The sequence below is a fragment of the Balaenoptera borealis genome, assembly GCF_965194805.1.
Source record: "Balaenoptera borealis genome assembly, chromosome: 3".
Classification (NCBI taxonomy): Eukaryota; Metazoa; Chordata; class Mammalia; order Artiodactyla; family Balaenopteridae; genus Balaenoptera; species Balaenoptera borealis.
In genome coordinates this window covers 103,582,568-103,596,764 of record NC_138866.1, presented here as the reverse complement: position 1 = coordinate 103,596,764, position 14,197 = coordinate 103,582,568, and the positions used below count along the sequence as shown (strand labels likewise).

At 37.8% G+C, this 14,197-nt stretch overlaps 1 long non-coding RNA gene across 1 annotated transcript in view; it reads right to left on the bottom strand.

Annotated features, from left to right (window-relative positions):
• LOC309626870 overlaps positions 1-14,197 on the bottom strand; it is a 604,516-nt gene that overhangs the window by 405,532 nt on the left and 184,787 nt on the right. The window lies entirely within an intron of this gene.

Sequence of the window (14,197 nt, the reverse complement as noted above, 5' to 3'; positions counted from 1 at the left end):
CATTTATATTCAACTCTGGTAGGGTCATAGGATTGAAGCTCTGAGATTGTATAGGATTACACTTTCTCTCTGCTTCATAGTCCTGCATTCTCAGCTGCTTCTGGGGTGGAGAGTTACTGGGTCAAGTGATTTGTGTTCATGTTTTGGGCTCTTTCAGATTCCAACTGATACTGAGATACAATGCTGTAGTCATCTCTGAAATTCCCCAGCCTACAGCATGCCTGCTCTCCCTTTGCTCTTACCGAGATCAGATGTCTATCCCTAGGTATAGAAGCTGCTACAACGTTCTGCTCAGTTCACCAGTATTTTCTTGATTAGCCCTATAGAAAAGTAAAATTTTATCTAGGTTTATCTTGTTACCATAGGAGTGAGGTTCTTCTTACCCTCTCTCTCATCACTGGAAATGAAAAGCAGTATTGGGTTTTGACATGACTATGGGTAGAAGTACCTCCTGAACTACAGAGATATTGATCTGTATCTTGGAAGCTCTCTAGTTTCATGTTAGTGGTTATTGAATTTCTTTTAATTCACGTAGTTTTATGCTGTAGCACATTTGGGTAAAGTTTGCAAGGAGTTTCTTTCGCTGCAATAAAGATTATTCTTTGTTCTTTATATGGCCTGTGGACATCAAAAAGATAATGTAAGAGTGAAAGAAACATGGGAAAAAGGTAAAAATTATGAATACTTATGGCTAAATGACATAGCAACTAAATACTGCTTTTTCTGGGTAAATTTCCAGGCATTTAAGTGTAGACAAGTTGAGCTACAGCTGTATGTTACAATAATGCAAAATGGTTCCTAATATACTCAGAGCGATTTTCTTGCCCTTGACAGTGGGAAGTAACTCTGGAAGATGTCCTGTGTTTCATAAATAAAGGTAGGGTCTTTACTTCCACACCTGATGCAAGCACTTGACTAAGGGGTCTCATAATTACCTAAGGCAGTAGTGGGAGGAGAGTACACATGCAAAACAATAGTACACATGTGAAGCAGGAAGGCACTGGACAGCAAAAAGTCTGTATGGCAAGACGATAGCGTTGTTGTCGAAGTTGTCTTCGGAAATATGGCCTGGAATAAATGTTTCAAGAAAGAATAATCATTTTAGGATACCTAACAGCTCAGCCCTGACCTTGAGATTGACTCTGAGAGATGTGCTGGCCTCTACACTACCTGAAAAACGGGCTCAAGTATGGCTTTATGTGCTCTTCCCTAAAGAGCATGCCTGCTTTTACCTTGCAATTACTGGAATAAACAATTTCTGTTTGTCCATGAAATTGAGGCTTTAGTTATATTGGTACTTTTTTTTTTTTTTTTTTTTTTTCCCTACGAGTAGACTATCTTGTATGGTCCTTATTCTGAGAGGTCCTGTCTTAGGTCCCATCTTCTTTCTTGCTCTCTTCAGTGACAGTCTTAATTTTACCTTTAGAGCAGGGCCAGATCTTTCTCTTTTTCTCTGTCTTTCCCTCTCTCTTTCCCCCTCCTACCCTCCCTCTCTCTCTTCCTTGCCACCCTTCTAAAGGAAGTTTAGGGTCTAACTGCTGGACTACTGACATTTTGTTATGTTAATTATGCTAATAAATAGAAAGAGCTAGAAACTTGGAGTAAAGCAAGAAATTTCAAACAAGAGAAAGAGTCCTAGAAAGTGGAAGGGACCAGGAAATCAATGTTTTAGGAACTTCCTTTGTTTGGGATTGAGTTAGACAATTTGGGGGGAAGCATTGCCATCAGGAGGAGAGTGAGAATTACCAGGATGAACTAAAGCATTTTAAAGATTTTTAACTGTATATTAAGTAGGTAGTTAAGCCCTTCACTACAGATAGAAATTTTTCATTTTTTAAAATTGTGAGAATCAAAATTGTCTTTTATTATCAAGCAAGGGCTTGTGTGGCCACAGAGCTGAAAGCCAAATCCTTACAGCAGGTGTTTGCAGCAAAGTAAAGGTTTATTTGCAATGCACCAAGCAAGGAGAACAGGCAGCTTATGCTCAAAAGGACTATACTCCACAATGGCTTTTAGGAAAGCATTTAAAAAAATTTTTTTACTTTATTTAATTAATTAACTAATTTTTGGCTGCATTGGGTCTTTGTTGCTGGGCTTTCTCTAGTTGTGGTGAGCGGGAGCTACTCTTCGTTGCGGAGTGGGGGCTTCTCATTGTGGTGGCTTCTCTTGCTGTGGAGCACTGGCTCTAGGTGCACAGGCTTCAGTAGTTGTGGCACACGGGCTTCAGTAGTTGTGGTGCACAGGCTTAGTTGCTCTGTGGCATGTGGGATCTTCCCGGACCAGGGATCGAACCTGGGTTCCCTGCATTGGCAGGTGGATTCTTAACCACTGTGCCACCAGGGGAAGTCCTAGGAAAGGGTTTTTAAAGACAGTATTAGGGGAGAGGGTCTTAGGATATCTGATCAGCTTGTGGACCTTCTTCTGATTAGCTGGTGGTGAGATAACAGGGTGATGTTTTGGGAATCTCAGTAGTCAGTCTTCAACCTTCTGGTTCCAACTAGTCTGGGATCAATGTGCTTGTGGTCATCACATAGTCACCATCTGCCTCTGGGTGGGGGTCTTAGTTTCTGCAGAACAGCTCAAAGATATACATCAGATTGTTATCTATACCCCTTCTGGAGGAACTAGGAGTCCTGTGAGTCTATTGTTCTAATCATTAACTGCTTGAGTTTGCTCCTTGGATCTCAGGGGAAGGCCTAGGAGACTAAAATCTTTTTTCTGCAAACAAGAAATGGGGGACCTGGAGGGGCTTGTGTACCTGGGAAGGCCCTGCTTGGTTTCAGTCCCCACTTTTCTTTGATACTCCTCAATCCTGAGGGGAACAGGGATGGGATGAGAAGGAGAATAAAGTTTTGGATAGAGAGATTAATCATAAACTTGGCGAGGGAACTCAGTTTTAGTGGGACTCAATTTCATCATAATTGACACTATGCCACTTGGGGGCCCCAGTAATATTTGGGATATACTTTCAAGTGGTACTCTACCTTTGTACTATAATCAATAGGAAATTATTTACAATTTCTTCTCCATATCTCTCTCTGAAAAAACAAAAACAAAACCTCCTGTACCCTTTCACCCATGGACAACTGGATTTCTACTTTAAGAATTTAATGTCTTTCTTTCTTTCTTTCTTTTTGGCTGCATTGGGTCTTTTAGTTTCTGTGCAAGGGCTTTCTCTAGCTGCGGTGAGTGGGGGCCACTCTTCATCACGGTGTGCAGGCCTCTCACTGTCGCGGCCTCTCTTGTTGCGGAGCACAGGCTCCAGACGTGCAGGCTCAGTAGTTGTGGCTCACGGGCCCAGCTGCTCCGCGGCATGTGGGATCTTCCCAGACCAGGGCTCGAACCTGTGTCCCCTGCATTGGCAGGTGGATTCTCAACCACTGCACCACCAGGGAAGCCCTAATGCCTTTCTTTTAAAGCTTTGTTCCATTTGAAAATGTAACCCTTGCAGGACTTTAAATTTGTGTGCACATTATCAAAAATAGGCCTGTCTCCTAATTCCCAGCCCAATGATCTAATTTCCACTGAGGAAGTAAGAAGCCAAGTTTTGTAGAGAATGTTTTCTCATTAAGTAAATGATAAAATTATTTATCAAAACAACCAAAAGTTTGTGTGCACAATTTACCCTGCAGAGTAAGGGATGTATCATATACTGGTGGTGCAGCACAGAGTTGAAGAGAGACCCTAAATAGGGCTACACAATGCCACTGGGAAAAGGGAAAGAAGAAGGAAGTCAGGAAAAAAGGATGAGAAATGTGGCCAATTTCACAGCTTTGCTAGGAGCTGGTTGTATTGCCAGTAGTGTAGATACTGGCTCCAGGGCCCAGAAGGCTTTATTATATTTTTATTTGTTATTTCATAAAGTTAGGGCATTTGGGGACAAAAAGGAAGTGGGGAAGGGAGTAGGTAGGACTGGGAATGGAGTTTCCCACTGAGGCAAGTTTGACCTCTTATTTGAAGAGTCAGTTAGGGGAGAAAACTAACATTAGGTTAATGAGAAATAACAACATTAGTAACATGAATAGTAACTCACAGAACTTGAGTATTTGTGTGCCAGACACTGTGCTAAGCCCCGTGCTTCCTGCCACAGCAATGAAGTTCAGTTATTTAAACTGGATAAATGCGTTTCTCTGCAGCACTAGAAATTCTGAGTTAAAACAATACACCTCCTACTTCTACATTTCCTCTGCCTTCCTTTTCTTCCTTTTTAAAGTTTATTTAAACTTGCTATATTGTTTGACTGTTAAACTGCTTTTGAAACCTTTTTTGGGAATAAGATAGGGTATAAATAAACTAACAACCTTATGCAAACTAGGTAAGCTATAGTTGCATGGATATTTTAGCCTCTTGCTGTTCTTTATAGTTCCTTTTTCTGGCTCTAACCAAAGCTCTCCTTCATAGTTTTCTGGCCACTTAGGAAGCTGTCTTTTGGTGTGGCCTCCAGGCCACATTCCTGACTCTCGCCCATATCCTGAATCACCAACTGTGGTCCTCCTGTGAAATGTTCCTTTAATTATGACTCATGGCTTTTTGGTCTCTTAAGTTCTCTTTGACTTTAAAATCCTGTGACTCTGTGAGTCCCTGGTACTATAATTATTGATCCTTGGTAGGCAGCTTCTTTTAAATACTTTTAGGTATTTGCTGATCCTAGGAATCAGGGTATGACAGGGATGAAGGGTAAAATAAAAACTTTGAGTCAACGATACCTTCTTTTAATTTTCTACTCTTTCTTTTGCAAGGCTCCTTCTAAATACTGGCTTCATATTTATATACATCAGTTTTTATAGAACATAAGCCAAATTTCTATTTGTTTCCATTTTCAAAATCAGTTGGTGAAAGAAGGGCATGCATCAGCCGGAAGCAAGAAAATTCCTTGTGGGACATGCAATGTTATCTACCAAGTAAATTGTAGATACATTGAGATGATCAAGCCAAATCTCTGCATTTTACAGATAAATAAACTGAGGGCTATCACATGTCAAAGGGCTCTGAGTTGTATGAGGGGTGGGAAACCTGGCATGGGCCTTTGCCTTGAGTCTTTGTCCTACAGTGTGTGATCTTAGTTGAGTCATCTCCCTTCATGGTGGGAACACCAGAGGCAACTTCATGGAGTACTTCAGGAGTCATAAAATGGGTGAGAAAGTTCATGATATGTTTGACAGTGAAGATAACTTCTGTACAAGTATGAAGCAACATTACTGTGAATTGAGGTAGTTGATAGCACATATGACTGCTCACAAATGAAGCCTAAAAATACTCCAGTATGTGGGATGTAACTTTGGAGGTGTCTGTGACAATAAATGCAGAACCAGAAATAAAACTGGGGATACAGGGTGTTGCTTAGCAATACAAATGAAAATGGGATAAAAAGAGTTCTTTAGCAGAGAAGAAGTTGTTTACTATTTATAAAATAGATGATAAGCAACAAGGATTTTACTATATAGCACAGGGTATTGTACCCATTATCTTGTAATAACCCATAATGGAATACAACCTTCAAAAGCACTGAATCACTATGCTAACACAATATTGTAAGTCAACTATACATCAGTAAAAATGGTTGTGCTCTGCAATATATTTATTTTCTTTCTTAGAAATTATACATGCTTGCTATACTAATGTTTCTTCATAGGAAATAGGGGGAAAATGCCTCTTAGTGCCTTAAATGAGAAGAAAAATCTTAAAATTTTGTGTCATCTCTATAGATAATTTCTACTCTGGGGTAAGTAATCAAAAGAGATCAGAATGCCTATCCCCTATGAAATAGACTCTAATTTGAATGCTGCCCTTGGGGAAATCTTTCTTCTTTCTGCTCTTACTGGGTATCCAAAATTGCTTGGACTTTTGAAAAGGGGAATAAGTGTCACCAGTGGAGGTCTGAAGAACAGTTTGGGTAATATTCAGTTTTCACTTAATATAATTTTGGACAGAGAGTAAAGGGGCTTTGGAAAAACGCTTTTGGCCTGTCTCATGTAGTTTAATAAATATCTCATTTTGATTCTGTACCAAATAACAATAAATAATCCTAAGAAGGAAGAGAGCCATCTGTGCTCTTGCAAAGGGCCCAAAAGAACAGAAGAAAGAATGATTTAAAGGATGAGAATGAGGGACATGGCTTTCATAGAATTTTTTTGGAGGAAGGTATCTGAAAGATAACTATGCCTTCCTGTGTGTCATTGGAAAGGAACCAGTTTACATTTATAATCAGTAGCTAAGCCATAAAACAAGTATCATATTCTATATGAAGATATAGTAAGACAAGAAAGGGTGTGCAATGTTAATTGTAGATGTATTAGTTTCCTTAACAAAATACTCCAAACTGGGAGGCTTAAAAAACAGAGATTTATTCTCACAATCTGAAAGCTAGAAGTTTGAAATCAAGGTGTCGTCAGGACCACGTTCCCTCTGAAGGCTCCGGGGGGGGAAGTGTTCCTTGCTTCTTGTAGCTTCTGGTGTGTGTCAGCAATCCTTGCTGTTCCTTGGCTTGTAGATGCACGACCCTGTCACAAGTCCACCTTCTCCTTGTGCCTTCATTTCTCCTTCCCTCTGTGTATATCTGGTTTGTGCCCAAATTTCCCCTTTTTGTGAGTATACCAGTCATATTGGATTAGGCTCCAACCTAATCACATCATGTTAACTTGATTGTTTTCGTAAAAACCCTATTGCTAAATGTCACATTCTGGGATGTGGGGTCAGGACTCTATCGTATCTTTTGGGAGATATCATTCAACCCATTCCAGCAGAGAAAATGGCGCTGTTCAATAAGCGTTTATCAACGTGTCTCTCACAGTATCTAAAAAAAGAAAGTCCTTCAACAGAGAATGTGAATATTCTAGTTTGGCAAGAATATCACTACAAAGAGGAAGAGTGGTTCACCAGGTTACCCCAGTTTGATGAAGGCAGCACCTATTAATTGTATTCAAAGCGTTTTGCTCAGTTGCTATATTTTTCAAGAAAATAGGGAATTACCAATTAGATTGTTGATGTATTTCAAATCTAGCGAGACTATATCCTGCCCAATGAGCAAAGCTTACCAGGTGTAGTGACAGGCCACACAAAGCCTTTAAAAAATTGTGAACATGGGAGTGCTGCTCTCTCTTCAAGATCCTGGTTGCACTTATTTCGGATACATTCCTAGCAGTGGGATTGCTGGATCATATGGTAGTTATATTTTTAATATTTTGAGGTACCTCCATACTGGTGTCTATAGTTACTGCACCATTTAAAAAAAAAATACACCAACAGTGTTTAAGAATTCCAATTTCTCTACAGCTTTGACAACACGTTTTTGGTTTTTTTTTAAAATTTACATGGTAAGATTTTAATTTGGTAAAGTATTGATAAATAATTTAAAAATTTGACAATGTTTAAATGTTTAAAATCTTAAATAATTGCATTTAGTTGAGTTAACAACTACACACAACAAAATGCACATTGATATAAGATAGACTTTGTAAACTTTGGTCATTAACTTTTTTTCTATAATAGTAATTTACTAAGGAATTGGAACCAGTGAAAATACGTTTAATGAATTTTTTTTTTAATTGGGGTATAGTTACTTTACAGTGTTGTGTTAGTTTCTACTGTACAGTGAAGTAGAGTTCCCTGTGCTTTACAGCAGGTTCTCATTAGTTATCTATTTTATACATAATGGTGTATATATGTCAATCCCAATCTCCCAATTCCTCACACTTTCCCCCATTGGTGTCCATACGTTTGTTCTTTGCATCTGTGTCTCTATTACTGCCTTACAAAGTGGTTCATCTGTTCCATTTTTCTAGATTCCACATATATGCGTTAATATACGATATTTGTGTCTCTCTTTCTGACTTACTTCACTCAGTATGACAGACTCTAACTCCATCCACCTAACTACAAATACCTCCATTTCGTTTCTTTTTATGGCTGAGTAATATTCCATTGTATATATGTGCCACATCTTCTTTATCCATTCATCTGATGATGGACACGTAGGTTGTTTCCATGTCCTGGCTATTGTAAATAGAGCTGCAATGAACATTTTGGTACATGACTCTTTTTGAATTACGGTTTTCTCAGGGTATATGCCCAGTAGTGGGATTGCTGGGTCGTATGGTAGTTCTATTTGTAGTTTTTTAAGGAACCTCCATACTGTTCTCCATAGTGGCTGTATCAATTTACATTCCCACCAACAGTGCAAGAGGGTTCCCTTTTCTCCACACCCTCTCCAGCATTTGTTGTTTGTAGATTTTCTGATGATGCCCATTCTAACTGGTGTGAGGTGATACCTCATTGTAGTTTCGATTTGCATTTCTCTAATAATTAGTGATGTTGAACGTCTTTTCATGTGCCTGTTGGCCATCTCTATGTCTTCGGAGAAATGTGTATTTCAGTCTTCCATCCATTGTTTGATTGGGTTGTTTGTTTTTTGATATTGAGCTGTATGAGCTGTTTGTCTATTTTGGAGATTAATCCTTTGTCCATTGATCCATTTGAAAATATTTTTTCCCATTCTGAGGGTTGTCTTTTCATCTTGTTTATGGTTTCCTTTGCTGTGCAGAAGCTTTTAAATTTAATTAGGTCCCATTTGTTTATTTTTGTTTTTATTTCCATTACTCTAGGAGGTGGGTCAAAAAAGATGTTGCTGTGTTTTCCTCTAAGAGTTTTATAGTGTCTGGCCTTACATTTAGGTCTTTAATCCATTTTGAGTTTATTTTTGTTTATGGTGTTAGTTAGTGTTCTAATTTCATTCATTTTCATATAGCTGTCCAGTTTACCCAACACGACTTATTGAAGAGACTGTCTTCTCTCCATCATATATCCTTGCCTCCTTTGTCACAGATTAGTTGACCATAGGTGCGTCGGTTTATCTCTGGGCTTTCTATCCTGTTCCATTGAACTATATTTCTATTTTTGTGCTAGTACCATACTGTCTTGATTACTGTAGCTTTGTAGTATAGTCTGAAGTCAGGGAGTCTGATTCCTCCATCTCTGTTTTTTCCGCCTCAAGATTGCTTTGGGTATTTGGGGTCTTTTTTGTTTCCATACAAATTTTTAAGATTTTTGGTTCTAGTTCTGTGAAAAATACCATTGGTAATTTGATAGGGATTGCATTGAATCTGCAGATTGCTTTGGTTAGTATATTCATTTTCACAATATTGATTCTTCCAATCCAAGAACATAGTATATCTCTCCATCTGTTTGTGTCATCTTTGATTTCGTTCATCAGTGTCTTATAGTGTTCTGAGTACAGGTCTTTTACCTCCTTAAGTAGGTTTATTCCTAGGTATGTTATTCTTTTTGTTGCACTGGTGAATGGGATTGTTTCCTAAATTTCTCTTTCTGATCTTTTGTTGTTATTGTATAGGAATGCAAGAGATTTCTGTGCATTAATTTTGTATCCTGCTACTTTAACAAATTCATTGATTAGCTCTAGTAGTTTTCTGGTGGCATCTTTAGGATTTTCTGTGTAGAGTATCATGTCATCTGCAGACAGTGACAGTTTTACTTCTTCTTTCCAATTTGTATTCCTTTTATTTCTTTTTCTTCTCTGATTGCCATGGTGAGGACTTTCAAAACTATGTTGAATAAAAGTGGTGAGAGTGGACATCCTTGTCTTGTTCCTGATCTTAGAGGAAATGCTTTCTGTTTTTCACCATTGAGAATGATGTTGGCTGTGGGTTTGTCATATATGGCCTTTATTATGTTCAGGTAGGTTCCCTCTATGCCCACTTTCTAGAGAATTTTTACCATAAATTCGTGTTGAATTTTGTCAAAAGCTTTTTCTCCATCTATTGACATGATCACATGGCTTTTATTCTTCAGTTTGTTAATATGGTGTAGCACATTGATTGATTTGCATGTATTGAAGAATCCTTGCATCCCTGGGATAAATCCCACTTGATCATGATGTAAGATTCTTTCAATGTGTTGTTGGGTTTAGTTTGCTAGTATTATGTTGAGGATTTTTGCATCTATATTCATCAGTGAGAGTGGTCTGTAATTTTCTATTTTTGTTATATTGTTGTCTGTTTTTGGTATCAGGGTGATGGTGGCCTTGTTAGAATGAGTTTGGGTATGTTCCTTCATCTGAAGTGTTTTGGAGAAGTTTGAGGAGGATGGGTGTTAGCTCTTCTCTAAATGTTTGATAGAATTCAGCTGTGAAGCCATCTGGTCCTGGACTTTTGTTTGTTGGAAGATTTTTAATCACAGTTTCAATTTCATTACTTGTGATTGGTCTGTTCATATTTTCTCTTTCTTCCTTGTTCAGTCTTGGAAGTATATACCTTTTAAGAATTTGTCCATTTTCCAGGTTGTCCATTTTATTGGCATAGAGTTGCTTGTAGTAGTCTCAGTAGTCTCTTATGACGCTTTGTAGTTCTGTGGTATCCATTGTAACTTCTCCTTTGTTTCTAATATTACTGATTTGAGTCCTCTCACTCTTTTTCTTGTTGAGTCTAGCTAAAGTTTTATCAATTTTGTTTATCTTTTCAAAGAACAAGCTTTTAGTTTTATTGATCTTTGCTATTTTCTTTGTTTCCATTTCATTTAATTCTGCTCTGAGCTTTTTTTTTTTAGTTAAAATTTTATTTTATTTCATTTATTTATTTTGTAAACATCTTTATTGGAGTATAATTGCTTTACAATGGTGTGTTAGTTTCTGCTTTATAACAAAGTGAATCAGTTATACATATACATATGTCCCATATCTCTTCCCTCTTCTGTCTCCCTCCCTCCCACCCTCCCTATCCCACCCCTCTAGTTGGTCACAAAGCACCGAGCTGATCTCCCTGTGCTATGCGGCTGCTTCCCATTAGCTATCTATTTTACATTTGGTAGTGTATATATGTCCATGCCACTCTCGCACCCTGTCACATCTTACCCCTCCCCCTCCCCATATCCTGAAGTCCATTCTCTAGTAGGTCTGTGTCTTTATTCCCATCTTGCCACTAGGTTCTTCATGACCTTTTTTTTTTTTTCTCTTAGATTCCATATATATGTGTAAGCATACTGTATTTTTCTCTTTCTGACTTACTTCACTCTGTATGACAGACTCTAACTCCATCCAACTAACTACAAATACCTCCATTTCTTTTCTTTTTATGGCTGAGTAATATTCCATTGTATATATGTGCCACATCTTCTTTATCCATTCATCTGATGATGGACACGTAGGTTGTTTCCATGTCCTGGCTATTGTAAATAGAGCTGCAATGAACATTTTGGTACATGACTCTTTTTGAATTACGGTTTTCTCAGGGTATATGCCCAGTAGTGGGATTGCTGGGTCGTATGGTAGTTCTAATTTTAGTTTTTTAAGGAACTTCCATACTCTTCTCCATAGTGGCTGTATCAATTTACATTCCCACCAACAGTGCAAGAGGGTTCCCTTTCCTCCACACCCTCTCCAGCATTTATTGTTTCTAGATTTTTTGTTGATGGCCATTCTGACTGGTGTGAGATGATACCTCATTGTAGTTTTGATTTGCATTTCTCTAATGATTAAGGATGTTGAGCATTCTTTCATGTGTCTGTTGGCAATCTGTATATCTTCTTTGGAGAAATGTCTATTTAGGTCTTCTGCCCATTTTTGGATTGGGTTGTTTGTTTTTTTGTTATTGAGCTGCATGAGCTGCTTGTAAATCTTGGAGATTAATCCTTTGTCAGTTGCTTCATTTGCAAATATTTTCTCCCATTCTGAGGGTTGTCTTTTGTTCTTGTTTATGGTTTCCTTTGCTGTGCAAAAACTTTTAAGTTTCATTAGGTCCCATTTGTTTTTTTATTTCCATTTCTCTAGGAGGTGGGTCAAAAAGGATCTTGCTGTGATTTATGTCATAGAGTGTTCTGCCTATGTTTTCCTCTAAGAGTTTGATAGTGTCTGGCCTTACATTTAGGTCTTTAATCCATTTTGAGTTTATTTTTGTGTATGGTGTCAGGGAGTGTTCTAATTTCATACTTTTACATGTACCTGTCCAGCTTTCCCAGCACCACTTATTGAAAAGGCTGTCTTTTCTCCACTGTATATGTTTGTCTCCTTTATCAAAGATAAGGTAACCATATGTGCATGGGTTTATCTCTGGGCTTTCTATCCTGTTCCATTGATCTATGTTTCTGTTTTTGTGCCAGTACCAATCTGTCTTGATTACTGTAGCTTTGTAATATAGTCTGAAGTCAGGGAGCCTGATTCCTCCAGCTCCATTTTTCGTTCTCAAGATTGCTTTGGCTATTCGGGGTCTTTTGTGTTTCCATACAAATTGTGAAATTTTTTGTTCTAGTTCTGTGAAAAATATCAGTGGTAGTTTGATAGGGATTACATTGAATCTGTAGATTGCTTAGGGTAGTAGAGTCATTTTCACAATGTTGGTTCTTCCAATCCAAGAACATGGTATATCTCTCCATCTATTTGTATCATCTTTAATTTCTTTCATCAGTGTCTTATAATTTTCTGCATACAGGTCTTTTGTCTCCTTAGGTAGGTTTATTCCTAGATATTTTATTCTTTTTGTTGCAATGGTAAATGGGAGTGTTTTCTTAATTTCACTTTCAGATTTTTCATCATTAGTGTATAGGAATGCAAGAGATTTCTGTGCATTAATTTTGTATCCTGCTACTTTACCAAATTCATTGATTAGCTCTAGTAGTTTTCTGGAAGCATCTTTAGGATTCTCTATGTATAGTATCATGTCATCTGCAAACAGTGACAGCTTTACTTCTTCTTTTCTGATTTGGATTCCTTTTATTTCTTTTTCTTCTCTGATTGCTGTAATTAACACTTCCAAAACTATGTTGAATAATAGTGGTGAGAGTGGGCAACCTTGTCTTCTTCCTGATCTTAGTGGAAATGGTTTCAGTTTTTCACCATTGAGGACAATGTTGGCTGTGGGTTTGTCATATATGGCCTTTATTATGTTGAGGAAAGTTCCCTCTATGCCTACTTTCTGCAGGGCTTTTATCATAAATGGGTGTTGAGTTTTGTCGAAAGCTTTCTCTGCATCTATTGAGATGATCATATGGTTTTTCTCCTTCAATTTGTTAATATGGTGTATCACGTTGATTGATTTGCGTATATTGAAGAATCCTTGCATTCCTGGGATAAACCCCACTTGATCATGGTGTATGATCCTTTTAATGTGCTGTTGGATTCTATTTGCTAGTATTTTGTTGAGGATTTTTGCATCTATGTTCATCAGTGATATTGGCCTGTAGTTTTCTTTCTTGGTGACATCTTTGTCTGGTTTTGGTATCAGGGTGATGGTGGCCTCGTAGAATGAATTGGGGAGTGTTCCTCCCTCTGCAATATTTTGAAAAAGTTTGAGAAGGATAGGTGTTAGCTCTTCTCTAAATGTTTGATAGAATTCGCCTGTGAAGCCATCTGGTCCTGGGCTTTTGTTTGTTGGAAGAGTTTTAATCACAGTTACAATTTCAGTGCTTGTGATTGGTCTGTTCATATTTTCTATTTCTTCCTGGTTCAGTTTCGGCAGGTTGTGCATTTCTAAGAATTTGTCCATTTCTTCCAGATTGTCCATTTTATTGGCAAAGTGTTGCTTGTAGTAATCTCTCATGATCGTTTGTATTTCTGCAGTGTCAGTGGTTACTTCTCCTTTTTCATTTCATTTCTAATTCTATTGATCTGAGTCTTCTCCCTTTTTTTCTTGATGAGTCTGGCTAATGATTTATCAATTTTGTTTATCTTATCAAAGAACCAGCTTTTACTTTTATTGACCTTTGCTATTGTTTCCTTCATTTCTTTTTCATTTATTTCTGATCTGATCTTTATGATTTCTTTCCTTCTGCTAGCTTTTTTGTTCTTCTTTCTCTAATTGCTTTAGGTGCAAGGTTAGGTTGTTTATTCGATGTGTTTCCTGTTTCTTGATGTAGGCTTGTATTGCTGTAAACTTCTCTCTTAGAACTGCTTTTGCTGCATCCCATAGGTTTTGGGTCGTCATGTCTCCATTGTCATTTGTTTCTAGGTATTTTTTAATTTCCCCTTTGATTTCTTCAGTGATCTCCTGGTTATTAAGTAGTGGATTGTGTAGCCTCCATGTCTTTGTATTTTTTACAGATCTTTTCCTGTAATTGATACCTAGTCTCAGTGTTGTGGCTGGAAAAGATAGTTGATATGATTTCAATTTTCTTAAATTTACCAAGGCTTGATTTGTGACCCAAGATGTGATCTCTCCTGGAGAATGTTCCATGAGCACTTGAGAAAAATGTGTAT